The sequence below is a fragment of the Canis lupus genome, chromosome 5, assembly GCF_011100685.1.
Source record: "Canis lupus familiaris isolate Mischka breed German Shepherd chromosome 5, alternate assembly UU_Cfam_GSD_1.0, whole genome shotgun sequence".
Taxonomy (NCBI): domain Eukaryota; kingdom Metazoa; phylum Chordata; class Mammalia; order Carnivora; family Canidae; genus Canis; species Canis lupus.
The window spans coordinates 61,035,925-61,058,093 of NC_049226.1; the positions used below are offsets into that span (position 1 = coordinate 61,035,925).

The 22,169-nt window shown below is 42.1% G+C and overlaps 1 long non-coding RNA gene across 1 annotated transcript; it reads left to right on the top strand.

Annotated features, from left to right (window-relative positions):
• LOC119871905 lies at positions 1–18,831 on the top strand. Its single transcript, XR_005359844.1, has 6 exons — positions 1–112; positions 213–367; positions 2,009–2,210; positions 4,101–4,184; positions 16,024–16,169; positions 16,659–18,831. It is a non-coding gene; the product is annotated as an uncharacterized LOC119871905 (long non-coding RNA).
• The last annotated feature ends 3,338 nt before the right edge of the window (positions 18,832–22,169 follow it).

A 22,169-nucleotide genomic window follows, 5' to 3' on the forward strand; every position in this document is an offset into this window, starting at 1 on the left:
GCAGGTGTCTGGGGCCTGACTCTAGCAGTTTGGAGGAAGCATCAGGGAAATGTCTATGTTGCTCTTTCTCTCCTAGCTTCTGGGAGCTGGCAAGCAGAAAAGGCACTGCCTGGTAGCACTCAGCGAGCCCTGCCACTGGGTGGGAGTGAGGACTCTGGCCGGCACGCCTGGGGGCTCTTACCAGTCCTCTGTGCCTCCTCTCTCCTGGGCAGTGGTTCTGGACAGCTGGCCGGGGCTGCGCCGGATGCCTGGTCCCTCCTCCTGTGCCCCAGCCGCTCAAGAGTGGAGGAGAAGGTGTGAAATGATTTTGACCTTGGCGTCTAGTCTGATCCCTCTCACTCTGAAAGTGCTTCTGCATGTTGGCCTGGTACGTTCTGAGCGCTGTGGAGTTTTGGCAGAGTGTCCGATAAGTATTTGTAGTTCCTTCCTCCTTAATGTTTGCCAGAAAACCACAGTCATTACTCATGAGCAGAGGGCAAATTTCTTCCTCCCAGTCTCCAGGAGAGTTTGGGTCTGCCCTCAGATGCCCACAGAGGGTCCCCTGCCCTGGCTTCCAAGCCTCCTCTGGAATCAGCACGAAGATAAGCACCTAGCCTAAAGCACAACACTGTGTTACTATTATTATTATTATTATTTATTCATTTTTTATATTATTTTTTTAATAGGATGAGCCCTAACTTTAAAAAAATGTATTTTTTAAAATTGTAGTCAGTATATATCACATAAAATTACCATTTTATTTAAGTGTATACAGTTTGTTAGCATTAAGTCCATTCAGTGTTGTGCACTCATCGCCACCACCTGTCTCTCCAGAATTTTCTCATCTTCCCAAATTGAATCTCTGTCCCTGTGAAACACTCACCTCCCATCTCCGCCACCCAGCCCCTAAGCCCCTACCTTTCTTCCTTCTGTCTTTGTGAGTCTAACTCCCCTAGGGACCTCATGCAGGAGTGGAGTGGAGTCATGCAGGATTTATCTTCTTGTAATGGGCACATTTCAGTGAGCATAATATTTTCAAGGTTCATCCATATCTAGCATCCTAAGCCTTTAAATAAATCACTCATCTAATAATAGTAATGTTAAGCTAAAGCACAACTACATTTTTTTGTTGTTGTTGTTCTTGTTTTAAGCAAGTAGTTTCTGACCGGCCCTACCATATGTTTGCTGACACAGGGCAGCTCTGCTTTCAAAAAAGGGATAGCAAGTGAGGAGGGAACCAAGCATAGACCACCCCTCGGCTTCTTCGTGGGAATGGTCTGGGGAAAGCTGGCTTGGCCCCATCAAAGTCTCCAGGATTAGGGTTTAGATCTCTCCACAAATATCAGGACGCCAATTACCTCTGCCAAGGGGAAAGTGCCTGCATCCTCAGCATCTTCATTTCTGGTTCCCTGTGTGGATCTTATTTTTAATGGCAGTACCTTCCAGACCACAAGGGACAAGGCTCCCTCAGAAAAATCTCACCATTGGTGGAGAGATAATGGCCCTAAGGATCTAGTTCAGTAAACACAGGATTCTTTTGTGATGCACTTTCCAAATGAAGCGCACACTTTGGGATTAATTAAACTCTTTTCTAGCTGCCTGCCAGTGTAACCTTTCTTTTATGCTTCTTAGGGGGGCACACGATGTAAAAAGTCAAATCTATTATGTTCATGACTTGGAGGGGAAGATCTGGGACAAAATTACCTTACATGCTGTTGTTGTTTTTTTTTTTTTTTTTTTTCCTTCTGAATGTTGGATCAAATGGAGAGCTCTCTGAGCTGTGTGCTAGCTAAACAACAGATCTGACCCAGAAGAAGAGTGGTTTACAATTAAAGTCATACAGACCACTAGTGACAGTGCAAACCCCAATTTCTTGGCACATCCGGTGGGCTGTTCAAGAGGCATGCAAAAGTTGGGTACTGACTGCTTAAACCATGGCCATGCTCTCGTTCCAATCTTGCTGTGATTTTGATGCATGACATTTAATTAATTTTACAGTTAATTCTTTACTGCTTTTTTTTTTTGACAGTGTCACTCTCTGGTATCTCAGCTGGTTGGGAAGAGTCTCTGTTGGTCATTACCCTTGTTGGAGCCCAGACAGGGTCATCTGGCCACAGCGGGAGGCAGCAGTGAGGAGCAGCGGCAGGCATACAGCCGAGACAAGATTTCAGCACTGAGAACAGTTTCCTGGAAGAAGCTTGGTCTAGAAGCTCCATCTCTGTATCCCATAAGTACCTTTGAAAGCTTCCCTTTCTTTGGCCTCAACCTCCAGGAGCTTTGAAAAAAAAATGCTTGCATTTTTAATTTATTTTCCCCATTATGTCAAAATAACACACACATGCACACACATGTAGCAACAAATGAGTAGAACAGAAATAATGTTGAAAAGCAGCTCTTGTCCCTAACATCCCCCAGCCCTCTCCTCAAAATGACTTCACCTGTTCCTTGTTTTAATTCTTCCGGAGCTTCCCCATGCTGCTCTAGGATTACGCCTCTATTGTTAGATTTATCAATTTTGGGCACTTATCTTTTGACTCCTAACTAGAAAGATAGGAGTCATTCACCCTATAGCTCACCCACCCCCAACCTTTCCCCTTTGCCCTCTTCTGACTTCTATGGTTATAACTGCTTTCTTAAGCTAGCATGCCCATACTGAAAAATTCACTCTGTTCAAGTGTACAATTCCGTGTTTTTTTTTTTTTTTAAGATTTTATTTATTTATTCATGAGAGACACACAGAGAGAGAAAGGCAGAGAGAGGGATCCCTGGGTGGCGCAGCGGTTTAGCGCCTGCCTTTAGCCCTCCTTGATCCTGTAGTCCTGGGATCGAGTCCCACGTCGGGCTCCCGGTGCATGGAGCCTGCTTCTCTCTCTGCCTGTGTCTCTGCCTCTCTCTCTCTCTCTCTCTCTCTCTGTGACTATCATTAAAAAAAAAAAAAAAAAAAAAAAGGCAGAGAGAGAAGCAGTCTCCACGCAGGAAGCCCCATGCGGGACTCGATCCCGGGACTCCAGAATCATGCCCTGGGCTGAAGGCAGGTGCTGCAGAGCCATCCAGGCATCCCCAATTCAGTAGTTTCTTCAGCATGTTCACAGTTGCGCAACCATGTCTAAAGCCCGCACATTATGCATTTTGGCCCCCACTAAGGAACTCCATCTCCATCAACAGTCAGCCCCTTACTCTTCTCTCCTCCCAGCCCCTGGCAGCTACTCATTTTCCACATGCTCACCAACCCAAGATTTGTCTTTTTTCTCATGGTCATCCTAGTGGATATGAAGTGGTTTATGACTATGGTTTTGACTTGTATTTTCACTAATTACTAGTGATTTTGAGCATTTTTTTTTTCATGAGTTTACTGGCCATTCATAGATCTTCATTGGAGAAATGTCTCTGCAGGTCTTTTGTCTTTATAATTGGATTGCTTGTTTATTGTTGGGGTGTCAGAATTCCTTGTGTATTCTGAGTAATAGATCTTTATCAGATATATGATTTGCAAATATTTTTTTTCCCATTTTATGGGTTGTCTTTTAACTTTCTTGATGGTGTCCTTTTAATCACAAATATTTTAGAATTGACCAAGACCAATGCACCTATTTTTCCTTTTGCTGTTCATGCTTTCAGTGTTATATCTAAGAAATCATTGCCTAATCCAAGGTCATGAAGATATACTTCAATGGTTTCTTCTAAGATTTTTATAGTCTTAGCTCTCACATTTAGACCTCTGGGGGATTATGTTGAATCTGTGGGCCAGTTTAGGGAGTTGCCATCTTAATGATATTAAATCTTCCAGTCCATAAGCATGGATTCCACTTATTTAAGTCTTCCTTAATTTCTTTTAATAATGTTTTGTAGCTTTAATTTTTGATGCAGTTGTAAGTAGAACTGTTTTCTTAATTTCATTTTCAAATTGTTGTTAGTGTACAAAAATATAATTGATTCTTATATATTGATTTTGTATCCTGCAGCCTTGCAGGATATCCTGATCTTGTTTATTGGTTCTAATAGTGTGTGTATGTGTGTATTTCTTAGGATTTCCTATATATAAGAGCATATCATTTGTCATTTGTGAATAGTTCTACTTCTAAATAGTTTTCCTGATCTAGATTTTTTTTTTTTTTTTGAAGAATTGCCCTGGCTAGAACTTCCAGTTCAATGTTGAACAGAAGTGGTGAGAATAGCCATCCTTGTCTTACTCCTAATCATAGAGGGTAAGTGTTCAGTCTTTCACCATGAAGTATGCTGTTAATTGTGGGCTTTCCATGGATGCCTTCACCAGCTTGAGGAATTTCTCTTCTTCTTCTTCTCCTTCTCCTTCTCCTTCTCCTTCTCCTTCTCCTTCTCCTTCTCCTTTCTTCTTCTTCTTCTTCTTCTTCTTCTTCTTCTTCTTCTTCTTCTTCTTCTTCTTCTTCTCTTTTCTCCTTCTTTTTTTAGGACGTTCCCTTCTATTCTTAGTTTGTTAAGTGCTATTAAGAGAAGGAGTGTTGGATTTGGTCAAATGCTTCTTCTGTGTCTATTGAGGTGATTATGTAGTTTTTTCCTTTATTCTATTAATATAGTTGATTTTCACATGTTAAACCAACATAGCATTTCTGGGAGAAATCCCACTTCATCATATAATCCTTTTCATACATTGCTGGATTTTATTTGCTAATATTTTGTTGAGGATTTTTACATCTATCTTCAGCAAGGATATTGGTATTTGATTTTTTGGACTATGTGTTTATCCAGTTTTGGTATTAGGGGATGCTTGTCTCATAGAATGAGTTGAGAAATATCTCCTCTTGCTTTATTTTTGGGAAGACTTTGGGAAGGATTGGTATTAATTCTTGTTTAAACATTTGGTGGAACTCACCAGTGAAGCCATCTAGGCCTGGGCTTTTGTGTGGGAGGGTGAGTTGGTGTATGTGGGGGGCTCTATCCCAGGACCTGGGGATTATGACCCAAGCAGAAGGCAGATGCCCAACCGAGTCACCCAGGCACTCCCGTAGATTTAAAATATGATGTAAATATCAGGAGCACCTGGGTGGCTCAGTCAGTTAAGCATCTGTCTTCTGCTTGGGTCATGATCTCAGGATCCTGAGATTGAGCCCCGTGTCCGACTCTCAGCTAGTGATAAGCCTGCTTCTCCCTCTCCCCCTAACTGCTGCTCTACCTACTTGTGCTCTCTCTGTCACATAAATAAGTAAAAAATCTTTAAATATATGCTTATTAAATCTTCTAAAAGTCATTTTCCTAACTTTAAATAATAGGCTTATGTCTTGATTTCTTGTACATCAATCATCCACAATTTTACTTGATCCTTCACTTTGTCAGACAAGGATATTTATACCCATCCTTTCCTCCCTCCTTCCTTGTTATATCCATTAGCTGCACTTTCACAACAACAGGGTAATATTTGCATTCTAACAACACAACCAAATCTTGGGGGCTGTATCTACAGTTTGAATTGAAAAGCTAAAAAACGAGTGGCTTTACATTATGATGACATCCTCAGGAGTGTTTGATACCAAGAGTGAACTGTGTGCCATTTTTCCAAATATTAAAAAAAATTAGAATTATTATATTCCATCAACTGCTTAAAATTATGACACATTTTGTTTGCTTCTTTTTTGACGATCATTTCTTATATTCTTCCTATTGTTTTGCCTCCAAGGTCTAATGGCCTTTCTTTCTTTCTTTCTTTGTATGTGACTTGCCTTAATCCTATTCTTGAGTCCTTTTCAAGCTCTCAATTACACCATTTATTTTCACCTTCTGGAACTCCCTGCTTTCCTGCTCTAAACTGGATGGTTGCTTGCGAGATCCCCAGCAGCTTTTGTTTTTTTATTTTATTATTTTTTATTTTCCCAGCAGCTTTTGAAAGCAGTTTTCTGCTCCACCTCTAACCACTTGGACTTCCTGCTCTTTGCCAGTAATTTCAGCTGCTTCCAATCTCTGGCTCGTCCCTCGTTCCTAGCTAAACCCTTTCTGAGTAATTTCTTCTTCTGATTTTTCCTCCTGTCACCAAGGAACTTTGCTTTCACTCAATTTTCCCATCTGTAAGAGGAAAAGTCTAGATTTTTCTAGAATATAACTTCAGCAGAATTTAGAAGAAGGAAATGAGTTCATATTGAAAATCTGCCTCAGAATGCCCAGGAGAAAGAGGTGTGACACAAAATCAAGGAATTGATTTCATTGTTAATTTCTTGTGACTTTTCCCTGCTTTTGACTAATTATCCATCCTGCAGGGTAGATTAATTTTTGAATTTAATATCATTGTATAGTGTTCAATCAGAAAAAGGGATAATCAAGGTTAAAATTATTATACAATTAAGTCATAGGTTTCCTGTCCTCCTAAACTGGAAATATTAAGAATTTGCTTCTTTAACATTAAAATTAAGCCAAATATTGATAAGGCTATCAGCAAGTTTTTGAGGAAGATAATTTAATGCATAATCCTTGCTGAGTACTTATTAAACATAAGACAGCCTACTTTAGTGGGCAGAATTTGTATTTGAATCAGGTGCTTCACTGGAAATTTTTTGGCTAACTTCAACACATTTTTTAAAAGGAAGAACAAATTGAATGTGCAAATCTTCTTTGCAAGAAGACAGAAAAATCATTTTATTATGAGCAGTAAATCAAGAATTCAAGCTTTTACACCTATGAGCGTTAGGGATAGGCTGAGTAGATGCTCAGATTGCGACAGAACTCACTGTATCTCACTTCATATTATAAAGCAAAAGGCAGTGATTCAAGTTTTTAAAATTTGCATGAAAAATTCAGGCCAGAAATAAGTTAGGGTAAATTGAAAAACATCAAAATCATATAAAAATTAAGATATTTGTCATCACTTGACTTTTAAGATTGTTAAGAAGTATTTCTGCCTTCATCAACACAAACCTTTGGGCAAATGTTAGATCAGACATGCAAGTAATATGAGAAAAATTGCCAACTCATTAAATGTTTTACTTGTCTGCCAATTCCTCATGTGATAAGTAAGGAAGAAAACCTTATCTTTCCCCACCTTCCCAGCCAAAATAGTTAAAAGTTCTAGGCAGGTGGGCCAGTAGCTGTTTGTGCAGCAGACTTAAACAGATGCCATCCCAAAGATAATGCATATCACTTAGAACTTGGAATTGACACATCATAGGTTCCCCCCTTAATTTATAGTGCAATAAAAGCGGTCATAAATGTAGGTGCACTCCACCCTTGCAAAGAGTTACCATTTTTATGATTTTGACAAGTTCACACTCCTGGTTTTACCCTCACACTGTCCTAGGTTCAAGTATTTAATATTTAACAATCTGTATTCTATAAATAATAGATGTGCCTGTCTTCACAACTGAATATCAGCAGCAGATTTTATTGTTGACAAGAGTGATAATGTTCTTTCACCTTCTTAACTTTTTATGTTACTGTTAATTTTCCCTTTGTGGCAGAGTCAAGGGAGGGGTCTGGGTCATTCTGGAGGAAAATAAGCAGTTATAATCCAATTGGAACTGAGCACCAGGAGAAGCTTGGGTAAATCTATGACCGTTTCAGTGGTTTGAGGTCACAGACTCATGCATGGAACTCATGGAACCAGAAAGCGCCCAAGCCGTCATCTACCTATCATAGGGAGGCAACCCAGAGCTTCATGTAACATATACTGGGCTCAAGCCTATTAGGTGCAAAGGAGATGCTGCAGGACAATTGTTAGTGAAGGAATTTGGTCAAGGTCTTATGGCTAGATTGGGAGAGTGGATGAGATTCAATTTAGTTCAATAAATGGTTGAAAACCATTGAGAAACAAAGTCCTAGCTCCTTAAATGTTTAGATCATATGATTTCCCCTGCTGAAAATCCTACAAATAGACTTCTGCTACATTTATAATAAAATCTGAGCTCTTTATCAGGATCCCAACAAGTATCCTTGAGTTCGAGCTCCTTTCTTCCCTGTCTGGTGTTCATATCAGCTTCTCAGACCAAGCTCATTCTATCCTCAGGGCCATAGTACAGGCTATTCCTTGTGCCTGGTATGCATTGCCTCCAGAAGATAACAGCTCCAGCAAGAACAGCACCTCCACCTGCTATCCCACACGCCCAGTGAGGCATTCCCTGTCCTATTTCCCTGTGTCATTGACTTCAGACCACCTATCACATTGTACACTGTAACTGTTTCTCTTTTTTTTGTCCATCTTCTGCTCTGTAAGGGCAGGGCATTCGAACCATATCATCAAGGCCTGAGCTGGTATAGAAACACAAATATTTGTGGGGTCAATGAATGAATCCAGAGAGGGACAAGCATTCTGAAGGCAATCACAATGTTATGGGATGGTTATGCCATCCAGCCTTCAAGGCTCGTCTTGGGCAACCCTCTCCTGTAAAGCTGCCCTGGTGTCTTCCCATGGAGGCAATCTCTCCTTTGTTCTCCCCAGCACTCAATGTGACATTTCTTGGAGTACTCATAATGTAACTGCTTGGCTACTTTGGTAGTTAATTTTAAGTGTCAACCTGACTGGGCCAGGGGATGCCCCAATTAAACATTATTTCTGGTTGTGTCTGTGGGAGTATTTCCCAGTGACAAGAAGATTTGAATGGGCAGACTCAGTAACATGGATTCACTTCCCAGTGTAGATGGGTGTCATCATCTACAGAAGCTTGGAATGGAATCAAAGGCAGAGGGAGGAGGAATTTGCCCCTTTTTGCTTCTATCTGCCTGCTTCAGTTGGGACATCTTAGCTCATCTTTTCTGTTACTTGCACTGGGACTTAACCCATAGATCCCTGGTTCTCAGGGCTTTGGACTCAGCCTGAATTATACCACTGGCTTTCCTGGGTCACCAGCTTGTGGATGGCAGATTATGGGACTTCTTCATTTTCACAATCACATGAGCCAATTTTAAATTTTATGAGCCCATAATAAATTTTTTTCTCTCTCCCCTTTTCTCTCTCTCTCTCTCTCTCTCCTCTCTCTCTCCCCTCCTGGTTCTGTTTCTCTGGACAACCCTAATACAGGTATCCTTCAATTTCCCTCTCTAGAGGGCAGCTTGGAGCTCCTTCCCTAATTCTAATGGCCCACAAAATCTTTGGAGTTTCTGGGAGGTCAGTGAATGAACAAAAAACAGCTGAATGAATGGAGTTTAGTGTTTGGAATTTGTGAAAAACATCTCTTCTCACGAATCATGAGTATATCATTGGTGGCTCTAGTTTGAGCTACCCTTTACTCAAAGGTTACTACATATGAGCCTGTGCTGCCTCTTTGTTTTCTGAGCCCAGAAGGCAGCCAGGCTGGTTCCATTCAGCATGGTGGGCTAAACAGGCTTTGTAAACACCAATAGAAAGTAATATTGAAAAAACAAGTAAAATGTGTTTGAAAGGCTCCATCTGAGTCTCCAGGGATTGCTCCCTAAATTCCTATAACCTCCAATGGGGGTTCTACAGTTTGGAATGAAAATGACTAGCTGGCCAGAGATCTGTAAAAAATTGAGAGCAAATAGCAACCTTTGTGCCTCCCATTTCTATAAAACACCTTGCATTTAAAAAAAAAAAAAGACTCTTTTTTTTTTTAAAGATTTATTTATTTATTTATGATAGACAGAGACAGAAAGAGAGGCAGAGATACAGGAGGGAGAAGCAGGCTCCATGCCGGGAGCCTGACGCGGAACTCGATCCCGGGACTCCAGGATCGCGCCCTGGGCCAAAGGCAGGCGCCAAACCGCTGAGCCACCCAGGGATCCCCTAAGACTTGGTTTTTAAGTAATCTCTATACCCAACATGGGGCTCAATATTGCAACCCCAAGGTCAAGAGTTGCACGGTCTACCACCTGAGCTAGCTAGGTGCCCCTGAAATATCTTGCATTTTCAAAATAACTTTAAAAAAATATTTTATTTATTTATTCATGAGAGACACACAGAGAGAGGCAGAGACGTAGGCAGAGGGAGAAGCAGGTTCCCTGCAGGGAACCTGATGTAGGACTCAATTCCAGGACCCCAGGATCATGACCTGAGCTGAAAGCAGATGCTCAACCATTGAACCACCCAGGCATCCCTTTCAAAAGAGCTTTTACAGGTATTCTCTGACACTCACAGCTCATGGGATGCCGCAGTAGTTATCATGCACTTCTTTGGAGTAGGAAACCAAAGATCACAGAAGCTGCATGGCTTGCTGAATGCCCAGTGCCCTTGTGTCATTTTGGCTGAGACAGGCCATTGGTCCAGCCCCTTTCACAGATGTTCCCAAATTACAAAGAAGTACTGGGAACAGTGAGGGAAGCTGAGAACTTCTCTTCATACACAATGCTGATGGTCAAAGAAGAGTTTGGAAGCAAACTCCCTCAAATTTTCTCTCCATTTCCTATCTTGCACATTTACTGCTAACTATGTGATTCAAAGCATTGTGCTTGGTATTGGCTCCAGCCTGTCTTGTCCAATAATCCTCTGTAGTGTTTCATTTGTGTCTTTGGGGAGGCCTGGGTGCAAACTGAGGAGGTGCTTGCTGCCAGGTTATGCAGTGCAGGGGCGGGGCCACCTCTCTTGCCTCCTCCTCATACCGGGTCTGGCATTGGGACCCATACAACTCGCTGCTGGAGGCATGCTGGAGGGGCAGTGTCGTGTTCAGCTGAGCATCACCATTTTAGGCTCCAGGCAGCTCATTGCTCCTCGGCATGGGCACATGCTCCTTTTTATTTATGCTTGAACCACCCTTCCTCATCTTGTGTCCAGATGTAGCCTCAGCTTGCCCCTGGATGAGGGAGAGCTCCAACAGAGGCTTTCCCTCCTTCTTCCCAGAGCCTGTCATAACTCGGGACTATTTTTACTCAGAGAAAGTAGCCTCTGAGGAATGGCATGGGAAATGAGAGAATTTTCTCCTTGCCTTTGACACAGACTCTCTGTGTACACTGGGGCAGGCAGACTGTCTCTCCCATGCAGGGTTTCCGGCTCTGGAAGGTGGGAAATAGTCTGGTGACTTGTCTCATCAGGCCAATAAGAAAATATTATATGCCAAATCAATGCTGACTCAGCACCGACTGCTCATATGAAATTCTTGGCATAGCTGTTTTCCTTCAAAACCTGAGAACGTATTGGTGAATGGCAAGAATGGATGGTGGCCCATCCAATGGTTAGATGGATGGGCCACCAGACTGTGGGGCTGTAAGGAGGGTTAGGTAACTCCTTGTGGTTTTGAGTCCATGTTTGGTAAGCTTGGCAGTGAGTGTCTCATTGAGCGGACAGCTGGATTGCTGTAAGGATTCAAACTTTTATCACACCAAAGAGAAAAGACTGAATTTTTATGCATTTCAGACTGTAAGGTAGGCTAGCTTAGTAGGGTTTCCCCTATGTCCTGTTTAGAAAGAGTGATACATGAGTTGATGCTAGCCAAAAGAACAGTTGGTTTTATCCTGATCACACAAACATTGAAAAAGTGAGCCTCATATTTGACTAGTGTTTAAAAAATAACATCATTTCACATTTTTACCACTGTTTTCCTCTGCAGAGAAACTCTGTAACTGGCACAAGGGAAAAAAGGTCTCAATATTGCTATTCTTACCTTGAGAAATTGTATGCGTCATCCGGTTGTGTTAGGCTTGCCAGAGCAATTGGACATGTATGTGTGTAAGTGGTTGAGTGCCCACTGCAAAATATCTGGATGTGGTCCTCGCTGCTTACACGTGTTCATCTTAAATAAGCAAAGACAATCTACAAATAAACTCCAGAGAGGGAACTTAGAAGATAAAGGCATAAAGAAATGTCTCTTTGCATTCCAATTTCCCATGGTCTATCCCTTCTGAAGGTAGGAATTGGGGTAGGGGGTAGGTGCTGATCATCAGGACAGTGCTTTGCAAGGGTCCATGCTCACCAGAATCACCTGGGGGATTTGTTAAGACACAGAGCACTGGGCTCCTCTTCTCTAGGATTTTTGACTCAGTGGATCTGGAATAACACCCAGGATCTGCGTTTCTCACAATTTCCCAGAAAATGCTGAATGTGGCTAACCCAGGGACCCCACCTTGTGTACCACTGATCCAGAGGTGTGTCCCCCAGAAAAGGGTGTGTGCATTACTCACTTAGGGACACCCCTACTTCTGACACATCTGACTTCTCAATATTCTGAAGGTAGACAGGTATTTACTGTCTACATTAAAAAAGAAAAACTGGGGATCCCTGGGTGGCGCAGCGGTTTGGCGCCTGCCTTTGGCCCAGGGCGCGATCCTGGAGACCCGGGATCGAATCCCACATCGGGCTCCCGGTGTATGGAGCCTGCTTCTCCCTCTGCCTGTGTCTCTGCCTCTCTCTCTCTGTGACTATCATAAATAAATAAAAAAAAAAAATTTAAAAAAAAAAAAAAAAAAAAAGAAAAACTGAAATCAAGCCTTTACTCTCCTGATGCATAAGCCACATCGACATTGACTCTGAAAATCAAGAAATGATAGGGTTCTGGTTGCATTCTGGTTCTCTAAAAAAAGGGACAGGCTGCACAATTATTAACATTTTATTCTTAATTATAAACATTTTACTCTTAAATTATTAACATTGGTAACAGGTTCCTTTTCCACCTACCAGTGGCAGAATAGGCAGAAAGTAAACTCTGGATTATGAGCTTTTTGACATAGTAGAGAAACTCCACATTTACATCTCCTGGGTGGAGCCGTTAGGATGGTGCTGGGAAGGAGCTAGCTCCCCCAGGGAGCTACACATCCTCCCCAACACTTGGTATTCTTCTTTGTTTTTTGGTTTTTAAAAGATTTTATTTATTTATTTGTTTGAGAGAGAGAGAGAGAGAGAGAGAGCACTCCCGCACAAGCAGGAGGTGTGGCAGAGGGAGAGGGAGGCAGCAGGCCCCTGGCTGTGCAGGGAGCCCTATATGGGGCTGGATCCCAGGACCTCAGGATCATGGCCTGAGCCCAAGGCAGACGCTTGACCAATGGAGCCACCCAGGCGCCCCTGGTTTGTTTTTTTTTATTTTGGTAATAGTCATCCTGGTGGATGTGAAATTGTTCTAATTTGACTTTTCTGTGGTATTTGACTCTATAAACACTCCTCAAAATTCACTTCCTTCATTTCCTCTACACTTTTTGGGTTTTCTTTTCTGCGTCTCTGGTTATTGTTTTTCTCAGTCTCCAATCCAATCAACCTCATTAATGTTAGCATTGCCCAGGGCTGCATCTAAAGTCTCTCATTCCGTATATTCACATACTTCATATATTTGTTACTCTATATACTTATGTACTCCATATACTCTATGTAACTTGTAGAGTCCATATAACTCATATACCACAAATAACTCATATAGTCCATGTACTCGTATACTCTATATAATCCGTATACTCCATACAACTCATATACTCTATATAAGTCATATAGCTCATATACCTATATACTCCATATAACTCATATAGTCCATGTAATTCATATACTTCATATAAGTCTTATAGCCCATCTACTCATATACTCCATATAACACATATAGTCCATATAACTCATATACTTTATGTAGTGCATACAACTATCATTTGAATAATGATAATAAAATAATTTTATTTTTTTTGTTTTGTTTTCTTTTTTCTTTTTTTTTAAATTTATGATAGCCACAGAGAGAGAGAGAGGCAGAGACTCAGGCAGAGGGAGAAGCAGGCCCCATGCACCGGGAGCCCAACGTGGGATTCGATCCCGGGTCTCCAGGATCGCACCCTGGGCCAAAGGCAGGCGCCAAACCGCTGCGCCACCCAGGGATCCCATAAAATAATTTTAAAATCAGGACTGCGGCTTTTAAAAACAATGCATTTTAAAAACAGGTACTCCATGTGTTTTAAAAAATGAGGTAGGGGCATCGAGTGGGTTAGTCAGTTAGGCACTTAACTCTTGGTTTTGGCTCAGGTCATGATCTCATGGGTTGTGGGATCAAGTTCCACATCAGGCTCTGCACTTAGTGAGGAGTCTGTTTGAGGATTCTCTCCCTCTGCCCCTCCCCCGACTCGTGTGTCTATGCGTGTGCGTGCTCTCTCTCTCTCACACACATAAATAAATAAATCTTTAAAAATTAGGCAATACAGAAAGGTTTTGGTGTGAGGTCTCCTTCCCATCCTTGCCTCCCAGCTCCCCAGGTCTTTATCTTTGAGGTAACCTCCTGTTACGAATTTCCTTGTATTACTCCCAAGTATGCTTGGCATTCACAAGCATTTATAAATACCCACACACCCCCTGCTTTTTTTAAACAAATGGTAACACCTTGTTCTGCACCTGAATTTTTTCACTCTGTAATATATCTTGGCAATTGTTCCATATCAGTACCTGGAGAGCAGCCTCATACATCTTCATGGCATAACCAACATTGCTTCAACTTCCCACCCAAGTATCTGGGATGGCAGAAACACATAGGCTGCAGCAAGGACACATTTTATTTGAAATCTTCAGTTTTATTTGCATTTCATGCCAATTTTTTGTTCTGCTTCCTAATGCATCTGTGCTTATTTTAATATAACAATGATATTTTAAAACAGATTTTCTAAAGGATGGACGTTGTTTATGCGGAGACTTATACACCTCGTTAGGCACAAGTACCTGGTTTGGACATGTAAATACGACATCATGAGATCATCACAGTGATATTGTGAAGCAGGCAGGACAGGGATGAGTAAGCCCCTTCTGAAGGTGAGGTGGCCCTCAGCAATGTCAAGTGATCTGCTCCAGGCAACAATTTGTGGGGGCACCTGATAATATGTCACACTGCCTCTCAGGATACAGAGGAAAGATAGAAACCCGAGATCTATTTTTTTTTCTTGACAATGGTTTATTGAAAATGACACAAAAAGCATAGGCAACAGAAATGAAAATCAACAAGGAGGACTATATCCTGCTATAAAAGCTTCTGCATAGCAATGGAAATCATGAACAAAATGAAAAGACAAACTACCAAATGGGGGATAATATTTTCAGATCATGTACCAGGTAAGTGGTTAATATTTAACATATATAATGAACTCCTACAACAGCATACTAAAAAGGAAAGAAACTATCTGATTTTAAATAAACCAGTATGTCTCCAAAGGTAAGGGAAACAAAAGCAAAAATTAATTATTGGGACTTCATCAAGATAGAAAGCTTCTAGACTGCAAAAGAAACAGTCAACAAAACTCAAAGGAAACCTCAGGAATGAAAAAGATATTTGCAAATTTCTTATGGATAAAGGGCTAGTATCCAAATCCATACAGAAGTTATTAAACTCAACACCCCCCCCCCAAAAAAAAGAATCCTGTCAAGAAATGGAAAGAACATGGATTCTTGTCTCACATTTAGATCTTTCATCCATTTTGAGTTTATCTTTGTGTCTGGTGTTAGACAATGGTCTAGTTTCATTTTTCTGCACGTGGCTATCCAGTTTTCCCAGCACCATTTATTGAAGAGACTGTCCTTTTTCCAGTGGATAGTCCTTCCTGCTTTGTTGAATATTAGTTGACCACAGAGTTGAGGGCCCATTTCTAGGTTCTCTATTCTTTTCCATTGATCTATGCGTCTGAAACCTGAGATCTAAAAAACAAAGTGCAACAGGGTTTACATGGAAGGGATACTTCCATAACATGTTTTGCCGAGTATGGAATGAAAGATCTGGAAAATGTAGCCCTAGCTAACATGGCAGAAAATGAGACCAGTGCTCTTTTTTAAAAAAATAAATAAATATAAAAATAAATATTATTCATGAGAGACACAAAGAGAGAGGCAGAGACATAGGCAGATGTCTCACTCTGGGGAGCCTGATGTGGGACTCGATCCTAGGACCCTGTGATCATGACCTGAGCTAAAGGCAGATGCTCAATCACTGAGCCACCCAAGTGCCCTCACTGTGCTTTTGTTTTAAGAAGCACCAAAGTACTGAGCGCTAGTCTGAGAATAGTCTGGACCAGTTATGGACTGAATTGTGTGCCCCTCAAATTTGTTTGTTGAAGCCCTAACCCCTGGTACCTCAGAGTGTGACTGTATTTGGAGATAGGGCCTTGAAAGAGGTGGTTAGGTTAAAATGAGGTTATTAGGGTGGGTCCCAATCGAATATGACTGGTGTCCTTCTAAGAAGAGGAAATTTGGACTCGCAGAGACACCAAGAATGCTGGTGTGCAGAGAAAGAACCACATGAGGACACAGGGAGAAAGAAGATGGCCATCTCCAACCCAAAGAGAGAGGCCTTAGGAGAAACCAAACCTGCCGACACTGTGCTCTATGACTTCCAGCCTCCAGAACTGTGAGGAAATAAATTTCTGTTGCTTCTGTCCACTCTCCATGACCCCTCCCCCACCCCCCACCCCCACCAAGTCTGTGGCACTTGTTTAGGGCTGCCTAAGCAGATTAGCACAGTATCTGCCCAAGGGCTGTCTTTAATTCCTCTGTATGTGAATTTCCTACCCCTCAAACAATGTGATTCCTTTGGGTAAGGGTGGGCTGAGCATTCATTCATTCGGTATTTACTGCACATGTCCCTGGCCTGGGCCAGTCTGGGCATGAGGCACACAGCAGTGGCTGTGGCCAAGCCCCTGTTACTCTGAGGCTACTATCTCCTCTCCCATCTCCAAAATGATCCTTGCTCCAGCTTCCTCCCTAGATGAGCTACTGCAAACATCTTCCAGGGAAAAAGGGGAAAGAGGTGACATAAAAAGTAAATTTAATGACCCAGATCATGATTTATAGATGGATCCAAATGTTTGTTTGTTTGCTTGTTCTTGCTTTTACACAGAGGCTTCTCTCGTAGATTGCCTTGCTGAACATGGGCGTGCAAGACAAAGTAGCTGAGGTGGATTATAGTTATGCCTCGTCTCATTATGAAAGTGGTTCAAGCACCCAGCTCAGCCAATTTGGAGGCTGGCGGCTCTGACAACGCTCAGAGCTATTAATTTCCTTGTGTGTGTTTGTGTGTCTCCAGAAACCACCCAGATTCAGAGAAGAGCTAGGATGCTCCCGGCACTGGTAATGATCGTCTCCCCTCTTAGTGGGGAAAAGCGATTAGCCACCATGGGGTCAGCCTGTCTTAGGAACGGCAGCCCCACCGGCTTCCCAGGCCCCTCGTGCTATGGAGTGCCAGAAAGAGCTAGCGTCACTATGAAGCCCGGCCGTGACTCATCTGCCTCCCCAACTTCTCTCTCAAAATGTGCTCTCTGGACTTTCTCAGGCAAGCCTGAGTGGCTCATTGCAGACACCCATCATTAACGTGCCTTTCACGCTTCTTAATTCCCTCCAGAGCTTTAACAATCATCGCAAACACGAACAGGGTATTCTTCCCAGAGAAAGACATTCATCATGACTCTCCCCAACCTCCGTCTCAAAGCGCAGGAATTACTTCAATTGCCAATGGGAAGAGGGAGCCAACAGGTATTTTTAAAGAGGCTCTATCCACTGGAGGATCGAAAAGAAAATATCCCCTTTGAGCATTTAGTCACACACATCAAAGGAAACAACACTTTCAATCTTCATTTGCATCGTACAGGCATTAGATGTGGTCCAGTTACACTGAGCTCCGCTTGAAAAGGCAGAAGTGCCAGTACTTTTCAAGCCTTGACGGAGACAGAGAGAAAATGCAGCCAGGCAAATAATATATCACCCTGCCAAGGCATTTTCCATTTTTAAAAGGACAGAACAATTTTACATTATTTCTGGAGCCTCTTTGCAGCAAATATCCCTTGACATTTATTTTAGCACCCTGGCCGGCCAGCCTAAAAGCCCTGGCTGCTCCCAGCCTGCTGCTCCTGTGTGCCGGCGACCACGTTCTGCCTTTTGGTCTTGAAGCTCCAGACGTGAGAAGGGCAAGTGGCCAAGGCTTTTGAACACAGGCCGGAGGAGGTTGGTTCTGCAGAAGGGGCCGATGAAGAAGACATCACCCTGGTGGAAGGGATAACATAGCATTTCAAGTCACTTGAAGATGGAGAACCATCATTCACGGCTCAGAGCTACCAGGATGAAAACGCAAGGCAGGCTTGGGGTTTTTCAGAGATAAAACAATGAAGTGTGCGTGCTTGCACTTGATGGGGAGGCCTCTTGGGGAAGCGGAAACGGCCACCGGTTCTAGAATAATTAGCACCAAATGACTTCTAGTTAGGGTGACAAATGAACAAGTTTTCCAGATCTGGAGACTCAGGATCGGGCTATTAGGTAAAAATTTCCAAACTGTTCTTTCTAAGGTGGTCTGTGGTTCATTCCTTGCCAAGTGTGAGGTCTTTTGTCAGAGGGCGAACTGTGGTTTTATTGTTACAAGTCCTCAGCCCCGGCTGGCCTGAAAAATCTCAGGGTGCTGAATGATTAATTCCAACCTGCCCTAGAAAACGTTAGTCAGCTGGCAAAAGGAAATAGCCCAACACAGAGGCAAAAAGAGCAAATTGACTTTATCTGTGAGTGATTATGTTTGACAAGATGAGAAAAAAAAGAAATCTTTTGTCACAGAAGAAAATTGTACTTTGAGAAATCTTTGCCCAAGTCTTAAGACTTTGCTTTACACAGTTTGAATTAAAATGGAAATAATCCCAGTCCCCCTCCCACCGCCCCCGCTTCTCTCCCAAATAAAGAGCAGAGAAACAAAACTTCATTTTTATATGTTTACTATAGCAGAGTTTTAGAAATCAGATCAGGAATTCCAGGTCTACTCCAGAGTAGCATTTCCATTAACTAGCAAATTCTCTTTCAAGAAACCTATTTTTGAATTGCTGTTTACTACTAAAAGTTTAATTTTTCCTTTAAGTATTTGTCACACATGCAGTCAAATTCCTTGTGGGTGGGATAGCAGGGCAGATGGGACTCCTCTCCAATAAGAAAGGAGAGCCAATTTTCACTCTGAAAGGGCGAAAAGATCAGGACTGTTAGAATCATTCTTCCGATTTAACATTTATCTTGTATCCACAGCATCACAGTCTGCTTAGGACTGGAAAGAAGGCGTCGCAGGCAGGAAAACAAACTGTTTTGACTCAATCTATGACTCAAATTTTACTGCTTACATTTTTTTCTTTCACTAATTAAAAACAAAATTAACCTTCTCCTGAAAATCCCGAACTCTTATATTTACACAATCTTCTTTCCGGTATCCACAAGACCGACTCTCTTATCTCCTTCAAGTCTTTGCCCAAATGTCGAGTTCTTTCCTTTTAAAAATTATTTAATTAAGTGATCTCTATACCCAACATGGTGCTCAAACCCGCAACTCGGAGATGAAGAGTTTAATGTTCTTCCAACTGAGCCAGCCAGGCACCCCTCCCCCCAATATCAATTTCTTAATGACGTCTTCGCTGTTTCCATTTATCAGCGCCATGCTATAACCCACTGAGCTAACTGGCCTTCAACTTGGCCATTTCTATTTGAAACTGTATCTCCCCAACACTGGTGTTTCTGATCACCTTTGACCACTTTTTATTCTTCCCGTAACACTATGGACTTCCCATATATTATAGATTTTCTTTATTATGTTTATTGCCTTCACTAGAAGGTGAGCATCAAAAGAGCAGAAATCTGTGTTTTTTCATTCAGTGATGTATTTTCATTGCATGGAGTAGTGCCTGTCACTTAGTAGGATGCTCAATAAATGTGGAATCACAGTATCAGAAAAGAAATTGTCCAGGATTTGGAAATGAGCAAGATTGCCCATTCAGCAAAGTGTTGGGCATTGCCTAAGGGACCCTCTGGGGAGGATGTCATTCTATCAGAGTGAACACCTTTAAGTGCATATCTGTGGACTGGGTAGAAGCAGAAAGCTGAGAGGAATGCAGATCATTCTTGCCCATAGATGTGACTGAGTTCTGCCCTCTGGAAAAGAGGATCCCAAACATGTCACTTTATTGCCCTGTAAGATATGAACCACTATTGCATCTTCTAGCTAACATTCTTGCTTGCCTTATAAATGTATCTCTCTTCTTCAAATTCTTCCAGCTGGTGTCAATATATTACTGGTTACTTCATAATCTAAAGAGCTAAAGACAATTCTCGACACATACTCACTTTATATTTGTGTGAGAGTCATGATTTTTATAAGCTTTTTGAAAATTATGAGCAAGTAAAAGAGTGAATTATACTCCCTGCCCCAGGAAACCTTAGCTAGTCCCATGGTTTTAGATGCTGTTGAAGGCTGATTGCTCTCTGATTTGTATCTGTGGCCACAACCTCTCTGTGCCCCACATGAATATATCCTGTTGCATTCTTGATGTCTCCACTTGGCTATCTAACAGGCAATTCAGAATTAAATGGGATTATGGATGCCTCTCCTAAACTTGCTTCTCCCCAGTCTTTAAGTGGCAACACTGACCAACTCAGTTGCTGAGGCCAATATCCTAGGAGTCAAACTTTGGCCCAAATAGCTTCTTTCTTTTATACTTCACATCAACCCTTCAGTAAAAGCTGAGCAATATCTCTTCCTTCAATATGTGTTCTAAATCCACCTCTCAAAAAAAAAAAAAAAATCCACCTCTCTAAGTCCTCCATCTTGGTCTATGATCTGCCTCCCATTTTTGTAAATAAGGTTTATTTGGAACATAGGCATGGCTATTTGTTTGCACATTGTCCATGGTTGTTTTTGCACTACCATGGCAGTTCTGACAGTTGTTTTTAATTTTTAATTTTTTTTTAATTTTTAAAGATTTTTATTTATGAGAGGGGGGAGAAAGAGAGAGAGAGAGAGACATAGGCAGAGGGAGCTTTCTGCAGGAGCCTGATGTGGGACTCCATTCCGGACCCTGGGATCATGCCCTGAGTCAAAGGCAGATGCTCAACTGCTAAGCCACTCAGGTGTCCCCAGTTCCCCAGTTCTGACAGTTGAGTAGTTGTGATAGATCACAGGGTTTACGAAGCTTAAATATTTACTATCTTGTCCTTTACTGAAAAAAAAAATTACTAACCCTTGTACTGAATAATGGCCTCCAAAGATATCAGGTCATAATTCCTGGAACCTGTAAATGTTACCTTATTTGGAAAAAGGGTCTTTGTCAATGTGATTAAGTTAAAGGTCTTGACATGGATGAGACAGTCTTAGATTATGTGGATGGTCTCTAAATGCTATCATAAATGTTCTTATAAGAGAGAGGCAGAGGGAGATTCTCTCTCTGTCCCTCAGCCTGTCTCTCTCCCTGCCTCTCCCCGCCCCCCCAAAAAAACCAAACAAACAGACATACACACACACACACAGGAGAACAACATGAAGATGGAGCAGAGAGAGTTTTGAAGTTGCTGGCCTTGGAGATTGGAGAGATGTGGCCACCCGCCAATGCCGGCAGCCACTAGAAGCTGGAAGAGGCAAGGAATGGATTTTCCCTAGAGCCTCCAGAGGGAGCACAGCCCTGCCAACACCTTAATTTTGGCCGAATGAAATGGATTTTGGACTTTTAGCCTGCAGAATTGTAAGAGAATAAATTTCTGTTGTTTTAAATCACTAAGGTGATTTGTTACAGCAGCCACAGGAACCTAATACGCTTTGTTTGAGCCACCATCAAATCCTACTGCCATCATCTCCTGGTGAGCCTTTGGGCCTCCTCTCTTACCCTTTTGCAGTCTATTCTCCACTTCATGTCACAATGATTTTTTAAAAACACCACTGAGATATACACCCAGCTCAATACTGTCCATTGACTTTCTAGGACCCTTGGAATAAAATCCAAAGATTTCACCATGGATTCAAAATCCTATGGGATCTGGCCTTAGATTCCTCTTTGGATTCATGTCCCGTACTCTTCCCAAATGGCCTCATTGCAGTTCCTCCAACACACCAAGTATGCATTTGCCTCAGGGCTTTTGCACCTTCTGTTTCTTCTGCCTAGAATGTTCCTCTACCCTATCCATAACTACATGGGTCACTCTCACTTCCTTCAGGCTTCAGAGACCCCTTGCTACCTAAAATATCACCAACTCCCTACCTTCTTGTCCTACTTAATTTTTCTTCAAGCACTTATTCTCTAATCTTTGATCACATATTTCTTTCTTTTAAGATTTTATTTATTTATTCTTGAGAGATGGAGAGAGAGAGAGAGAGAGAGACAGGCAGAGACACAGGCAGAGGGAGAAGCAGGCTCCATGCAGGCAGCTCAATGCGGGACTCTATCCCGGGTCTCCAGGATAACGCCCTGGGCTGAAGGCGGCGCTAAACCGCTGAGCCACTGGGGCTGCCCCGATCACATATTTCGTTATCATCTGTCTTTCCTACTTCCATGCCAGTTCCACAAAAGTGGGCATTTTGTCTGTTTTGTTCACTGCTATATCATCAGCACCAAGAGCCAGTACCTGG